The 17,395-nt window shown below is 44.6% G+C and overlaps 1 long non-coding RNA gene across 1 annotated transcript; it reads left to right on the forward strand.

Annotated features, from left to right (window-relative positions):
• The first annotated feature begins 1,377 nt into the window (after nt 1–1,377).
• On the forward strand, nt 1,378–17,023 carry LOC141987258 (uncharacterized). Its single transcript, XR_012639482.1, has 3 exons — nt 1,378–1,662; nt 6,127–6,269; nt 15,326–17,023. It is a non-coding gene; the product is annotated as an uncharacterized LOC141987258 (long non-coding RNA).
• Nucleotides 17,024–17,395: the final 372 nt, after the last annotated feature.

Below are 17,395 nucleotides of genomic sequence, written 5' to 3' on the forward strand. Positions count from 1 at the left end.
GCTCTGGGAGGCATCATGGCTCAGATAGACACAATGCTTCCGGAATGACAGGACGAATGTGGCCCATGAACCACCCTTGCAACAGTGCTCTGACATGTCCTATGGCGTTGGCTGGTTCATAATGGGGCAGATCCTTTTTTGGCGATAACAATGCCAGCCAAGGCCCTAAAGTCAGCCCTTGCATTCCCTGAGTAATGGAACCACTATTTAATTCCAGCAATTCTGTGGGGGGTAAGAAAAAGATGCTCCTTGCTCCATCTAGCCCCTTGCAATCTGCCCCCACCCCACTGTGGAATGCTCAAAAGCACCTAAGGAGTCAGTGTCCCAGCTCCCACTGAGCATTGGTGAATTTATGATGCATCAGCTCCTAGTGATTTATAACATTAAAAAGGTCAATAGGAATTGGGCCCCGAACTCCCAGAGGTACTTTTGAAAACACAGCCCTATAGGCCTACATTAGCTAATCAACACTAAAGTAAAATCTAGCCCCAATTATCAAAAGGCTTTTCCCTGTTTAATGTTACCATCATTGGTAGTTGACAGAGCATTAACTTGACAAGACTTTTAGATTTGTATGCACACATCCCTATTACGTATTTTCTGGTAGAATCTAGTAGATGCTCATGTCCCTATTATGTATTTTCTGGTAGAATCCAACTTTTAGGATTAAAAAAATGTACCTAATAAGCTAAAACCAAACAGAGACGCAAAGTAGAAAAGAAACTAAATGAATTGATGTAGAATTAGCAGCATCACTACTTATATAATATGCTGAGCAGGGCATGGTTACTACTTTTCAGCTTTAGTAGCTGTATGTAGAATTGCATCTTAGCAAACGAAAAAGTATTATACCTGCTGTGATACATCTCAAATTATACTCTACTTTGGGAGGAAGAGACCATCTGCATGTGGTCTAACTTAAAATGTGATACTTACATTTCTCCTGAGACGATTAATAAAAGATATATAAAGGTATATCAAGGGCCAAAACCACATTTCTTCCTTTAGAAGTATTTGAGGTCATTGTTTTTCATCAGAATAATCTTAACTGAAAAATAGATAAAAAGGGGTGTGTGTGTGAGAGAGAGAGAGAGAGAGAGAGAGAGACACTGACATACACGTGTGTAGTAGTGATCCTGATCAGGATCATTGAGCGCTCATATAACAATATAGCAATATTATATGCTTGATGATACATGCCATCCAATCTAAATGAAAAATATATATTTAACTGAATTTGGGGCATGTGGTATAGATTTTATGGTTTAATGAGTTTCAAATCATTTAATAAAAGAGCTAAAATTCTGACAAACTGATTTCCAAACTTCTTTTTTTACAACCCTTCTTTCTTACAGCGAGGAAATGTACTTTCAACATTGTCATGGAACAACAGCATCACCTGCTGGCCAGTAAGACGACTACTAGATGACTGACTGTTCTCTGCGAGTTTCAGAGTAGCAGCTGTGTTAGTCTGTATCCACAAAAAGAAAAGGAGGACTTGTGGCACCTTAGAGACTAACCAATTTATCTGAGCATAAGCTTTCATGAGCTACAGCTCACTTCATTGGATGCATTCAGTGGAAAATACAGTGGGGAGATTTATATACACAAAGAACATGAAACAATGGGTGTTACCATACAGACTGTAACAAGAGTGATCAGGTAAGGTGAGCTATTACCAGCAGGAGAGCGGGGGGTAGGGGGAGGAACCTTTTGTAGTGATAATCAAGGTGGGCCATTTCCAGCAGTTGACAAGAACATCTGAGGAAGAGCAGTGGGACGGGGGGCGGGGGGGGAGATAAACATGGGGAAATCGTTTGACTTTGTGTAATGACCCATCTACTCCAAGTCTCTATTCAAGCCTAAGTTAATTGTATCCAGTTTGCAAATTAATTCCAATTCAGCAGTCTCTCGTTGGAGTCTGTTTTTGAAGTTTTTTTGCTGAAGTATTGCCACTTTTAGGTCTGTAATCGAGTGACCAAAGAGATTGAAGTGTTCTCCGACTGGTTTATGAATGTTATAATTCTTGACGTCTGATTTGTGTCCATTTATTCTTTTACATAGAGACTGTCCAGTTTGGCCAATGTACATGGGAGAGGGGCATTGCTGGCACATGATGGCATATATCACGTTGGTAGATGTGCAGGTGAACGAGCCTCTGATAGTGTGGCTGATGTGGTTAGGTCCTATGATGGTGTCCCCTGAATAGATATGTGGACACAGTTGGCAACAGGCTTTGTTCAAGGATAGGTTCCTGGGTTAGTGGTTCTGTTGTGTGGTGTGTGTGGTTGCTGGTGAGTATTTGCTTCAGGTTGGGGGGCTGCCTGTAGGCAAGGACTGGCCTGTCTCCCAAGATCTGTGAGAGTGACGGGTCGTCCTTCAGGATAGGTTGTAGATCCTTGATGATGCGTTGGAGAGGTTTTAGTTGGGGGCTGATGACTAGTGGCATTCTGTTATTTTCTTTGTTGAGCCTGTCCTGTAGTAGGTAACTTCTGGGTACTCTTCTGGCTCTGTCAATCTGCGAATATCTCAAACAATAGACCACCTTCTGCTGTTAATGGCTATACTCAGAATGATGTTGTATAAACTTCCCACCCTGTTCAACAGTGATTTTTTTTTTAAACTAACACATTTGTCTGTTTTGGATTTTAGTAACCAACTACTATCTAGATAAATGAGGCATGTATCTTCAGTTTAAAAAAAAATCTCTACAATGCCATCATCATAAAATATTCACTTCCATTATTGATTTATTTCCCCAGAACTAGTCTATCAGCCCAACAACGCTTCAGTTGAAGACCCTCAAACAGAAACAAATGTCATATTTGTGTATTCATATTATTTATTACAGAAACATTTGTAAAAGAAAACTGTGCTCAGCTCACTGATCCTCACAGAAGCACCTGAGCCCCCCTTCCACACGGAGGAGAGGAGACCCATATGTTGAAGACCCTCCGAATGCAGATCTGGATGGGGGGTCACAATCTGTCCCAAAAGTGTTTTTGCTTATGGGTCCAGTCCTGCAGTCATGACACACGAGAGCTGTCCCATTGACTTCTCCCACGAGTTAAGCTGACTAGAACTTGGCAATAATTCTCTTAAATTTGCTGATTCGAGCCTGAACAGGGTTGTCTCATAGTATCACTTTTCTCAGATTTACCTGCTATTTTAAAACAAGGGTTTGTCTAATCTTTATATAGTGGACACCATTAGGCTTGCACAGGGCACTGTTAGGATTCATGGGGATGTAAGGGAAATAAAATGGGCAATTTTAGTTGTATTTTTTTGGCACCGCAAAGCAGTGCAGATTTTCTTGACAACAATTCCAGGAGACATGGAGAGTGCATAATACATAGCATTTCTGACAAGTATCTAACCAGCTGTCTGGGGAATTTGTGAATGCAGGGGCTGCTTTTGCTTGTCTACATTGCTTTGCTTTTATTTTCTCATGTAAGTTCTTCATCTTTCTTATGCTCTGATTAAACCACTGTAGATATTATATACATAAATAGTAATCTTCAAATTTTTTTGCTAAAACAATATTTAAAAAGCCCAACATTTATAATTTCTCATAGATAATCTGCATAATACCCTGATGCAGGGAACAAGAGCCAAATGAAACATCTAATCAATAACATTTATTTGAAAGAGAAACTACTGCTCATTGTTACTGCTTAGCAGAGCAGGCTTGTGAAAAGGGTCAGGTCTTCGAGTACAATGTGAAAGCCTGCAACAGCTCTTGCTACTCTTTATCAGAGAGGGATACGAGCTGTGATGTAGAAGATAGCCGAGTTGATGGAGCGGTTGCCTTGAAAGACTATATTAAAATAACGAGGAGTCCTTGTGGCACCCTAGAGACTAACCCACTTCATCAGATGCATGGAGTGAAAATACAGGAGTAGGTATAAATACATGAAAGGATGGGGGTTGCTTTACCAAGTGTGAGGTCAGTCTTAACAAGATAAATCAATTAACAGCAGGATACCAATGGAGGAAAAATAACTTTTGAAGTGGTAAGAGAGTGGCCCATTACAGACAGTCGACAAGAAGGTGTGAGTAACAGTAGGGAGAAATTAGTATTGGGGAAATTAAGTTTAGGTTTTGTAATGACCCAACCACTCCCAGTCTCTATTCAGGCCTAATCTGATGGTATCCAGTTTGCAAATTAGTTCCAGTTCTGCAGCTTCAAGTTGGAGTCTTTTTGAAGTTTTTTTGTTGAAGAATTGCCACTTTTAGGTCTGTTATTGAGTGGCCAGAGAGATTGAAGTGTTCTCCTATTGGTTTTTGAATGTTATGGTTCTTGACGTCTGATTTGTGTCCGTTTATTCTTTTACGTAGAGACTGTCCAGTCTGGCCAATGTACATGGCAGAGGGGCATTGCTGGCACATGATGGCATATATCACATTGGTAGATGTGCAGGTGAATGAGCCCTTGATGGTGTGGCTGATGTGGTTAGGTCCTTTGATGGTGTCCCTTGAATAGATATGTGGACAGAGTTGGCACCCGGGTTTGTAGCAGGGTTTGGTTCTTGGGTTGGTGTTTTTGTTGTGTGGTGTGTAGATGCTGGTGAGTATTTGCTTCAGGTTGACCGGCTGTCTGTAAGCGAGGATTGGCCTATCTCCCAAGGTCTGTGAGAGTGAGGGATTGTCCTTCAGGCTAGGTTGTAGATCCTTGATGATGCGCTGGAGAGATTTTAGTTGGGGGCCATAGGTGATGGCTAGTGGTGTTCTGTTGCTTTCTTTGTTGGGCCTGTCTTGTAGTAGGTGACTTCTTGGTACCCTTCTGGCTCGGTCAGCCTGTTTCTTCACTTCACCAGGTGGGTACTGCAGTTTTAAGAATGCTTGATAGAGATTCTGTAGGTGTTTGTCTCTGAGGGATCGGAACAAATGCGGTTGTATCTTAGAGCTTGGCTGTAGACAATGGATCGTGTGATGTGGTCTGGATGAAAGCTGGAGGCATGTAGGTAAGTATAGCGGTCAGTAGGTTTCCGGTATAGGGTGGTGTTTATGTGACCATCGCTTATTAACACTGTAGTGGTGTCTAGGAAGTGGACCTCTTGTGTGGACTGGTCCAGGCTGAGGTTGATGGTAGGATGGATGTTGTTGAAATCTTGGTGGAATTAAAATTAAAATAGTGAAGGTATCAGTATTGAGCATGATCAACATGATTGTTACGTAAATGATGAGGTTCTGAAGCCAAGCAGAATGATTCAGATGAATGGCAATCTGTGGTATGTATGCTACATTAAACAATCATCAGAGCCAGATTCTGCTTCTAGTTACACCTGTCCAGCGCCAATATAGACGTTTGACTGACAGCAGAATCTGGACCATGGTATATTATTGTGAGGACAGTTTCTTTTGTGTGTGACTAAGATTTATTCAAGTAAGAAAACAGGCAATAAGAGAAGACACTGGGCTGTAGTTAGAGTTTTGGGAATAGGTGAGTAGATCTCAGTTACTGGCAGAGTGACTGATGTCAGTCTTTTTTCAGGCAAAACTCCTACATGAAATTGTGACCCTGTTGAAGTCAATGGGAATTTTGCCAATTACTTCAATGCATTCATTTTTAAACAGTTTGCTACAGCTCAATAGGAGAGAAAAGTCAGAGTATTCAGGTATTTTCTGGATTGCACAAAATTCCTCGAGTTGTAACTGACCAGGTGTCTAAGGGTCAGGTCTGTCTCTGTTTTTAACCCCCACTCAGGAGACACATGGACTACAAGCTGTTATAGCTGTATCTGCAATGAGTCCAATACTCTTGTATGTTCACCTCTGACCTGTCCTAGCCCACCCTCCTGGATAGCAGGAGAGAGGCTGGTAAAACACAAACCTGATGATTCCCGCTGTGAATTTTCTTCTTGTGGTATGGGTCCAATTTTCAATATTTGCTAAGCCAAGAATGCAATGTGGTTTGGGGATTGAAATGGGAAATCGTCAACTTGATTGGAAAAAACCAGCCAGATGTTGATTAGAAAGCTTAACAGACTCGTGGGTGCCCAAAAATAATCAAACAGTAATGATGTTAATGATAAAGAAGAATGTAACTACTACTGAAAATATAGCAGCCTGCTAAAATTCAGCACCACTAACGTTATTTAAATGCTGAACATGTTTCTTTCTGAGAACCAGGGAAATGTTGCCATAACAACAGAGACTATGAGATGAATTGCACGCTCCTTTCCAAATGCTTTAATTGAATTACAAAGGGACAAGCAGAGCACCATGATGGCTATGAGAGCTGATTGACATTTTTGGGGATGAAAAAGGTGAGATTTTGTCAAACATACATGAATGAGAGTGAGCGAGAGGTTTCTTCAAAAGTGTATGTGAGTGTATGAGAGAGAGAGAGAAATTTCACTTTCAACTAAAATATTTGGTTCCTTCACCCCCCAAAAAACCCTGAAACGTTTAGTTTTTCAGTGAAAAAACAAAGTTTGTCATGCGGGGAGGGAATAGAAGCAGCGATTGCCTGACCCACGGTAATGTCCACCTCTGTACAACTCAGAACTTTTGGAATCTAAGTTCTGTGCTAAACAGGTCTCTTGTGAAGTGCGCACACACATATACATTGGGTATGTATGTCTAACACTACGAAATTAGGTTGAATTTATAGAAGTCAAATTTTTAGAAAGCAATTTTACACAGTCGATTGTGTGTCCCCCCCACTTAAAACCATTAAGACCATTAGGTCAGTGGAGTGCGTCCACAGTACCAAGGCTAGCGTCAACTTCCGGAGCGTTGCACTGTGGGTAGCTATCCCACAGTTCCCACTGTCTCCGCCGCCCACTGGAATTCTGGGTTGAGATCCCAATGCCTGATGGGGGCAAAAAAAATTGTCGTGGATGGTTCTGGATACATGTTGTCAGGCCCCCCTCCCTCCCTCCATAGAAGCAACAGCAGACAATCGTTTCGCGCCTTTTTTCCTGGGTTACCCGTGCAGACGCCTTACCACGGCAAGCATGGAGCCCGCTCAGCTCACCGTCACCGTACGTCCCCCGGGTGCTGGCAGACGTGGGACTGCATTGCTACACAGCAGCAGCTCATTGCCTTGTGGCAGCAGACAGTGCAGTACGACTAGTAGCCGTCCTCGTCGTCTCCTGGGTGCTCTTGGCCGGCCTCGCTCAGGTCGGTCGGGGCGCCTGGGCAGACATGGGTGCTCCTGGCAGATCTCGGTGAGGTCTGTCAGGGCGCCTGCACATAAATGGGAGTGACTCAGGTCATTCTCTTCTTTAAGTTTTGTCTAATGGAGATTCAGTCCTGCCTGGAATATTGGCAGAGGGATAGCTCAGTGGTTTGAGCATTGGCCTGCTAAACCCAGGGTTGAGAATTCAATCCTTGAGGGGGCCATTCTGCCTCAGGCTGCTCTCCCAGCCAGCAGCACTGTCTGCTGCCAGCCTACCTCTTGCTCCTCCCTCCGTGAAAGCAACGGCTGACAATCGTTTCGAGCCTTTTTCCATGCGGGCACCATATTGCTGTCAGCATCGTAATCCACCAGTCGCTTCCGCTGCCACTCTGCTCTCCTGCTCACGCCATCCCACGGCAAGCATGGAGCCCACTCAGATAACCGCGGCAGTTGTGACTGCTCTAAACACCATACGCATTATCCAGCAGTATATGCAGAACCAGAACCTGCAAGAGCAGGCGAGTAGGCGACGGCAGCGCAGCGAGGAGAGTGATGAGGACATGGATACAGACTTCTCTCAAAGTACGGGCCCTGGCAATTTGGCCATCCTGGTGGCAATGGGGCAGGCTCATGCCATGGAATGCCGATTCTGGGCCCGGGAAACAAGCACAGACTGGTGGGACCGCATAGTGTTGCAGGTCTGGGACGATTCCCAATGGTCTGCGAAACTGTCGTATGAGTAACGGCACTTTCATAGAACTTTGTGACTTGCTTTTCCCTGCCCTGAAGCACCAGAATACCAAGATGAGAGCAGCCCTCACAGTTCACAAGCGAGTGGCGATAGCCCTCTGGAAGCTTGCAATGCCAGACAGCTACCGGTCAGTCGGGAATCAATTTGGAGTGGGCAAATCTACTGTGGGGGCTGCTGTGATCCAAGTAGCCAACGCAATCACTGACCTGCTGCTATCAAGGGTAGAGACTCTGGGAGATGTGCAGGTCATACTGGATGGCTTGGCTGCAATGGGGTTCCCTAACTGCGGTGGGGTGATAGACGGAACGCATATCCCTACCTTGGGACCGGACCACCAAGGCAGCCAGTACATAAACCTCAAGGGGTACTTTTCAATGGTGCTGCAAGCACTGGTGGATCACAAGGGACGTTTCACCAACATCAATGTGGGATGGCTGGGAAAGGTACATGACACTCGCATCTTTAGGAACTCTGGTCTGTGGGAACGGCTGCAGCAAGCAACTTACTTTCCAGACCAGAAAATAACCATTGGTGATGTTGAAATGTCTATAGTCATCCTTGAGGACCCAGCCTACCCCTTAATGCCATAGCTCATGAAGCCATACACAGGCACCCTGGACAGTAGTCAGGAGCTGTTCAACTATAGGCTGAGCAAGTGCAGAATGGTGGTAGAATGTGCATTTGGACGTTTAAAAGCTCTCTGGCGCAGTTTACTGACTCAGTTAAACCTCAGCAAAACCAATATTCCCATCGTTATTACTGCTTGCTGTGTGCTCCACAATATCTGTGAGAGTAAGGGGGAGACATTTATGGCAGGATGGGAGGTTGAGGCAAATCGCTTGGCTGCTGATTATGTGTAGCCAGACACCAGGGTGGTTAGAAGAGCACAGCAGGGCGTGCTGCGCATCAGAGAAGCTTTAAAAACCAGTTTCACGACTGGCCAGGCTACGGTGTGAAAGTTGTTTGTTTGTTTCTTGATGAAAACCTGCCCCCTTGGTTCACTGTACTTCCCTGTAAGCCAATCGCCCTCCCCTCCCCCCTTTGATCACTGCTTGCAGAGGCAATAAAGTCATTGTTTCAAATTAATGCATTCTTTATTAATTCGTCACACAAATGGGGGAATAACTGCCAAGGTAGCTCAGGAGGGGTGAGGGAAGCACCAGGTGGGGTGGTGGAGGAGGGGAGGATGGAAGGACAAGGCCATACTGTGCTTCAAAAACTTATTGAATGCCAGCTTTCTGTTGCTTGGGCAGTCCTCTGGGGTGGAGTGGTTGGGTGCCCTCACACCGCGTTCTTGGGCGTCTGGGTGAGGAGGCTATGAACTTGGGGAGGAGGGCAGTTGGTTACACAGGGGCTGCAGCAGTGTTCTGTGCTCATGCTGCCTTTCCTGCACCTCAGCCATATGCCAGAGCATATCAGTTTGATCCTCCAGTAGCCTCAGCATTGCATCCTGCCTCCTCTCATCACGCTGACGCCACCTCTCCTCTCGTTCGTCCCTCCTGTCCTCTCGCTTGCCCCTCCTCTCCTCTCACTCATCCCTCCTGTCCTCGCGTTCATTTTGTGCTTTCCTGGACTCTGACATTGTCTCCCTCCACGCATTGTGCTGGGCTCTTTCAGCGTGGGAGGCCTGCATGAGCTCAGAGAACATTTCATCGTGAGTGCATTTTTTTTTTTTTGGCTTCTAATCTTTGATAGCCTCTGGGATGGAGATGATACATGGAGCGATGACACATTTGCAGCTGCGGGAGGGAAAAAAGGAAGTTTAGTCTTTAAAAAGAGACATTTTAGAGAACAATGGGTAGACTCTTTCACGGTGAACCAAGCTGTTAACATTACACATGTGCATTCTTTACAAGGTCACATTTTGCCTCTTATATCGCGGGCCTGCTGGTATGGTGTGAGAGATCACACACGCAGAGCCGACGGGCAACAGAATTCAGCTTGCAGGCAGACATGGTAGGCCACAGTCTTTTGGCTTCTTTAACCTTCCTAACATGTGGGAATGGTTTTAAACAGCAGCGCCCTCATTTCACATACCAAGAACCCGTTGGGTTGGCCCTTTAAAATGGGTTGGCCATTTAAAAGGAGGGGCTGTGGTTTTCGGGTTAATGTGCAGCACAAACCCAACTAACCCCCCCCCCCCGCCCCCAGCCACACACACACACACACAAAATTCTCTGGGATGATCGCTTCACCCCTCCCCCCACCACGTGGCTAACAGCGGGGATGATTTCTGTTCAGCCACAGGCAAACAGCCCAGCAGGAACGGCCACCTCTGAATGTCCCCTGAATAAAATTCCCCTATTTCAGCCAGGTGACCATGAATGATATCACTCTCCTGAGGATAACACAGAGAGATAAAGAACGGCTGTTCCGTGAATGCCAGCAAACACCGGGACCATATGCTGCCATGCTTTGTTATGCAATGATTCCAGATTACATGCTGCTGGCCTGCCATGGTAAAGTGTCCTACCATGGAGGACGGAATAAGGCTGCCCTCCCCAGAAACCTTTTGCAAAGGCTTTGGGAGTATATCCAGGAGAGCTTCACTGAGATGTCCCTGGAGGATTTCCGCTCCATCCCCATACACTTTAACAGACTTTTCCAGTAGCTGTACTGGCCGCGAATGCATCCCAAGTCTTCAGGGCAAATTGATCATTAAACACGCTTGCTTTTAAACCGTGTATTATATTTACAAAGGCACACTCACCAGAGGTCCCTTCTCCACATTCTAGGTCTGGGAGCCCCCCTTCGTTGGGTTGGGAGAGTACTAGATCCAGGGTGAGAAACAGTTCCTGGCTGTTGGGGAAAATGGTTTCTCCGCTTACTTGCTGTGCTTCAACCTCCTCCTCATCTTCTTTGTCCCCAAAATCCGCATCCCCGTTGCGTGAGAGTCCATTGAGGGAGTCCACGCACAGGGCTGGAGTAGTTGTAGGGGCACCCCCTAGAATGGCATGCAGCTCATCATAGAAGCGGCATGTCCAGGGCTCTGACCCGGAGTGGCCGTTTGCCTCTTTGGTAGGCTTGCCTGAGCTCCTTAAATTTCACGTGGCACTGTTGCGGGTCCCTGTTATAGCCTTTGCCCTTCATGCCCTTGGAGATTTTTCAAATATTTTGGCATTTCGTCTTTTCAAACAGAGTTCTGATAGCATGGATTGGTCTCCCCATACAGCGATCAGATTCAATACCTCCCGTTTGGTCCATGCTGGAGCTCTTTTGAGATTCTGGGACTGCATGGTCACCTGTGCTGATGAGCTCTGCATGGTACCTGTGCTGATCAGCTTGCCACGCTGGCCAAATAGGAAATGAAATTCAAAAGTTTGCGGGGCTTTTCCTGTCTACCTGGCAGGATCTGAGTTGAGAGTGCTGTCCAGAGCGGTCACAATGGAGCACTCTGGGATAGCTCCCGGAGGCCAATACCGTCAAAGTGCATCCACACTACCCCAAATTGGACCCAGCAAGGTCGATTTCAGCGCTAATCCACTCGTCAGGGAGGAGTACAGAAACTGGTTTTAAGAGCCCTTAAAGTCGGAAAAATGGCTTTGTAGTGTGGACGGGTACAGGGCTAAACTGATCTAACGCTGCTAAATCCGACCTAAATTCGTAGTGTAGACCAGGGCTAAGAGTGTAAAACAGGACATTATGCATTCATTTCACTTTTTCATTCAAGGGGACAGACTTCCTCTCCATGCTCATGTTGTTGGATGGCATTTTAGCCAGGGGAACCCCATTAAAGTCTCTGGAAATCATATGGCTAAACCCCTTGTGCAGTGTTTTGAAACTGTAAGGGTTATTTCCACACTGTGCATTGACCACTAAGGCCGGAATCCCTCAAAGATTGCTACATGGGTAGATCCTGGCTTCTGCCTAGCCCCCCACTGACTACAAGTTTATTTAGCACAGTCATTCCCACTGACTCCAGTGGGAGCTCCACACAGGTGCACAGGGGTAATCTCATATGGTTCCCTTTACAGAATTGGGGCCTATGGGATAAATTAGCATGGGAGAAGGGGCTCCAGCCCCCTTAACAGTCCCACCTGGAAAACAGCAATAATTTGATGGTTCTTGCTGTAACATTCCAAGCCAGTAAAGTATGTAAGTGGATGTAGAATTTTAAGGACATTCTTCTAGTTGTGTGTATTGCTTATGCAGTTTCATCAGGCAGCCAGAATAGCTGAGTCATGTTTTCTTTACCTAACTTAAACGGTGAAAAGCAACACACACAAAAAGAGATCAGAGACCTTGTAAGGATAACACTGGGAGGAAATCAGAGAATATATATATAAAAAACAAACAAACACACACCTTTTAAAATTATTCCTAAACACTTTGGCAGAGCAATATACAGTGCTCAAAATCATGATATTTTACAAGAAAGTAATACCCTTACCACATGCCCACTGAATTTATTAATACTGACTTAGTATCTTGTTTGGTCACATTGTAGTTTCTCATCCAATCATATTTATATTTGATGTTATTTTAGATTGGCCAGACATTTGCTGATCTAGAAAATCCATGCCTCTTGTACGTGTGCACGGCTGAGGGCTTAACAGTGCTGGTTCAGCACAGTCGCAAGCAGAGATTGGTGCAGCAAAGTACATAACATATATAAAATAACAGATTCAAATTTTCCTGATGGCCTCTCTTTTAAAATGGTATCTCAAGACTTTACTAACATAAGCTAATAACCATTTACGTGCACCTCTCAGGCTTGGGCCCTCTATCCCTGTGGGGTCCTGGATCTAGGGCCTGAGTTAGCGCAATTTGTGAGATGATGGAAGGCAGGGGAGTTAGGCTTGAGGCTGTGTTCGAACTCTGGGCTTACACTGTAGCGCAGATGCCCTCAACACCTTTGTGCCTCAGTTTCTGTCTCTCTAAAATGGGGATACCACTATTAACAACTCTCTGTAAAACACTTGGATGCCCCTGTTGAGGGGCATTAGGTGGGTAGCCAGTGTTGCCACTGCAGCTGCTTAATCTGATCTGTAGATAAGCAAAGGGCTTTTGATCTCCAGGGCTGCTTGGAGCATTATAGCCACACCCCAACCTTTAAAAACAAGGTTAAAAAGCAATAGGGAATGTTACCGTATAGGGCATATGATAATCTATAGATTCTAGTGTGGTTTGTGTTTTAAACAGGCATCAAGAATATATAATATGATGAAATTCTGCTAGACTTGTACAGAGCTAGTTACTTTTACATAGAAGTTACACTGAGCTGTGATGCCCAGTGTCAATAGCACAATAAAGCCTGTTTATGGTTAATTCTGTTATAGTGAAACTCCACTTAGAAAGGGAATTTCCCCGCAGCCACCCTACCACCCTGCACCAAGCCCGACTAAGTGGGCTTTGCACAGAGTTGCTGCTGGGGAGTTGGGGGTTTGAAATCCACCCACCCTGCCCATGTGCAGGTGACAGGGGAGCCTTCAGCTCCCCTCTGGCCTTTCCGTAGCCCCTGGACTGGAATAGAGACTGCAACCGCTGCACAGGGGTTGCAGACATGGGTCTGTGTAATCACTGGCTCCCCCAGAAGGAGCTGCGCCAGTGAAGAATTGCTGGTTTGAGTTCTCTTACTGTAGGCACAGCCTGGGTGTTAGGGCACAGCTATTCAGACACGCTCTGCCCAACACAACATCCAGTTCCTTCCCTAGCTACAGCTCGAGGAGAGCGCTGGCACCAATGGCAGGGTCGTTAGTAGGGTGCCCTCTCCTGTAATAAGAACAGGAGGACTAGTGGCACCTTAAGACTAACCAATTTATTTGAGCATAAGCTTTCGTGAGCTACAGCTAAAGCTTATGCTCAAATAAATTGGTTAGTCTCTAAGGTGCCACAAGTCCTCCTTTTCTTTTTGCGAATACAGACTAACACGGCTGCTACTCTGAAACCTCTCCTGTAATAACGGAGCTCTGCTACTAGTGCCATGTTTGGGGAGGGAAAGAAGCAATTCCTGTCAGGCGTTTCCAGCCCGTGGCTGGCTTACTTTGCAGAACCAGCCCTGATATTTTTGAATTGGGGGTGGAGGGGAGGGGGTCAGTGTCTTTTGGAACATTTTTGCCAGTTTCCATGCACCACAGTCCTGCAACTATACACAGGGCTAGCCTGAGAAATGCAGGAACGACATGCCATTTTGGTGTATACTCCAACTGGAACTGATTCATCTTAATGCGGCAGGACCTGGGCTCTTTAGTTCACCACCTGTGTGCCTGGGGCAGAAGTGGAACCCAGCTGCTTGCTTCTTTCAACCTGAGCAATTGGTTTCATGATCATTTGCATTTTCAAGCCTGCCTCCCAAGGAAAAGGGTTATTAACTTCCTTTAAAAAAAAAAAAAAAAAGAAAATTCTCCTTTGCATATCCAGTTGCTTAAGGTCTGACATAAGTACTAAAAAGAGACATTCATTATTATGTGATAGGTTTCAGAGTAGCAGCCATGTTAGTCTGTATCCGAAAAAAAGAAAAGGAGGACTTGTGGCACCTTAGAGATTAACAAATTTATTTGAGCACAAGCTTTCATGAGCTACAGCTCACTTCATTGGATGCATTATTACGTGAGTTGTTTTCAAATGAAGTAGGTTTTTTTAAAAAAAAAACAGATTTGCCCTCTTCTCACTTGTACAGAAGTAGTATTGGAAAAGTGGGACACAAAAACCAGCTTATATACTGGAATGAATCTTCACTATCTCAAATATCGTAAAGAACTGACCCATTGTTTAAACAACCAATTTGTGTCTCACTTTCTGCATGGTATATGCTGAATACATTGGGAATAAATTAAATACCACTTAACAAGTTTACTTGTAAGTCATGACTGGACAGGCAGGTCTCAGGATAAGTCTTTACGAATGTATTTGTACAGTACAAAGTTTCAGTTCTGGTGGACTTTACCTTTATAGGCAAGGGGGAATGCAAGCAACCACTTGTGAAAGTAGCAGTTAACCACAAGTACTCCTTTTCTTTTTGCGAATACATACTAACACGGCTGTTACTCTGAAACCAGTTAACATTAGTAACTGTAAAAACAAGGTTCAGATGGCAAAATGTGCTGGTGACCGCAAAAAAACCCCAATGTAAGTTGCTAGGTTTTATTCAAATATATTTATAAGGCCTTGCAAAATTCTTCCAGCCTCTTTGTGCCACCAGAATGAAGGGATCAATGCCTGGGCCAAGATGTGGCTCCACACCTCCAGTGGTGTTGTTCTGTTTGTATCATTAACTGGACAATGATCCTGTGACTTTCCAGCCGTACATTACATATTCTCCTTTTTCTTTTTAATGCTGAGCCTTTCAAATGTTTGAGATTTTTCCATATAGTAACATATTGTGAAATATAACTGTAAATGATAACTTAATGGGTTATTTTTGCATCTTGATAGTGGATTTTGTATTTAAATGTCCAGGTATTACCAACGCACTGCTCATTATTTTCCCCTTTTTTTTTCCTCCCCAGGTATAACTACACTACAGAAGAAGTGGAGAATACATGCCTTTGCAGTAGAGAAAATCTGGTGACTTCTGAACCATTCCCCTTTTCTGCTCAGGAGGAAAAGTATGAGAATACTCGTATCGGTATATCACCTCCTGCGCCTGCGAGATCTGCAGCGTCCTTGTTCTAAAATTACAAACTTGAGATACTTAATTTCCTCTGTATATAAGGCTGTTTTAAATCAGTAGAGAACTGAGTCTAACAAGCATTATTAAGACACATGCCAACAACTCAGCTCAGATTTGGTTTCTTTGTAAAATGAATGATATGGTTTCAATTAAACTTTCTGTTGTTGGTATCTGCCAATCACATCTGAAAAATAAATACAGCTTTGGATTAAATGTAGATGATTCTGAGGTTACTGGCAGCCAGTATGATACCTGCATTGTTAAAAACAGCTAGCAGATAATTTTGCATTAGTACTGAACTATTATTTGTATTAAATCCCAAGATGAATTTCAACTGACTGGGAGTGAAAGATAAGAGACCAGATCCTCATATGGTGTAAATCCTTCACTGTCCACTAAAGTCAATTTACATCACCTGAGAAACACTGAGAACACATTTAGAGTGCTAAACTAACAGTGGTTTTCACAAAGCCAGAAAAGCAATCATTGTTCTAATTCACTGCTTGCAACAGGTGAGTGCTTATTGCAATTTTATACTGGCATTTATATACTGGGGACGCACACGCCATTGTGCCTGTAGGCTGAGTACATTACACACCAGAGACTCCCTGCATCCCTCCACACATACCCCACAAGCTCCCTGTGCGTCACCCTCCCATCTCCCTTTATTTCAGGAACCTGTTGCAGCCCCTCTCTATCCCATCTCTCATGTCAACAATTTCCATCCCACCATCAACCTCAGCCTGGACCAGTCCACACAAGAGATCCACTTCCTGGACACTACAGTGCTAATAAGTGATGGTCACATAAACACCACCCTATACCGGAAACCTACTTACCGCTATTCCTACGTACATGCCTCCAGCTTTCACCCAGACCACACCACACAATCCATTGTCTACAGCCAAGCTCTACGATACAACCGCATTTGCTCCAACCCCTCAGACAGAGACAAACACCTACAAGATCTCTATCAAGCATTCTTACAACTACAATACCCACCTGCCGAAGTGAAGAAACAGATTGATAGAGCCAGAAGAGTACCCAGAAGTCACCTACTACAGGACAGGCTCAACAAAGAAAATAACAGAACGCCACTAGCCGTCACTTTCAGCCCCCAACTAAAACCTCTCCAACGCATTATCAAGGATCTACAACCTATCCTGAAGGACGACCCATCACTCTCACAGATCTTGGGAGACAGGCCAGTCCTTGCCTACAGACAGCCCCCAAACCTGAAGCAAATACTCACCAGCAACCGCACACCACACAACAGAACCACTAACCCAGGAACCTATCCTTGCAACAAAGCCTGTTGCTAACTGTGCCCACATATCTATTCAGGGGACACCATCATAGGGCCTAATCACATCAGCCACACTATCAGAGGCTCGTTCACCTGCACATCTTCCAATGTGATATATGCCATCATGTGCCAGCAATGCCCCTCTGCCATGTACATTGGTCAAACTGGACAGTCTCTACGTAAAAGAATAAATGGACACAAATCAGATGTCAAGAATTATAACATTCAAAAACCAGTCGGAGAACACTTCAATCTCTCTGGTCACTCGATTTCTGACCTAAAAGTGACTATTCTTCAACAAAAAAACTTCAAAAACAGACTCCAACGAGAGACTGCTGAATTGGAATTAATTTGCAAATTGGATACAATTAACTTAGGCTTGAATAGAGACTGGGAATGGTTGAGTCATTATACAAAGTAAAACTATTTCCCCTTGTTTATTCCTCCCCCCCCCCCCCCCCATTCCTCAGACGTTCTTGTTAACTCCTGGAAATGGCCCACGTTGATTATCATTTCAAAAGGTTTTCTCTCCCCCCACCCCACTCTCCTGCTGGTAATAGCTCATCTTAAGTGATCACTCTCCTTACAATGTGTATGATA

The sequence above is a fragment of the Natator depressus genome, chromosome 1, assembly GCF_965152275.1.
Source record: "Natator depressus isolate rNatDep1 chromosome 1, rNatDep2.hap1, whole genome shotgun sequence".
Classification (NCBI taxonomy): domain Eukaryota; kingdom Metazoa; phylum Chordata; order Testudines; family Cheloniidae; genus Natator; species Natator depressus.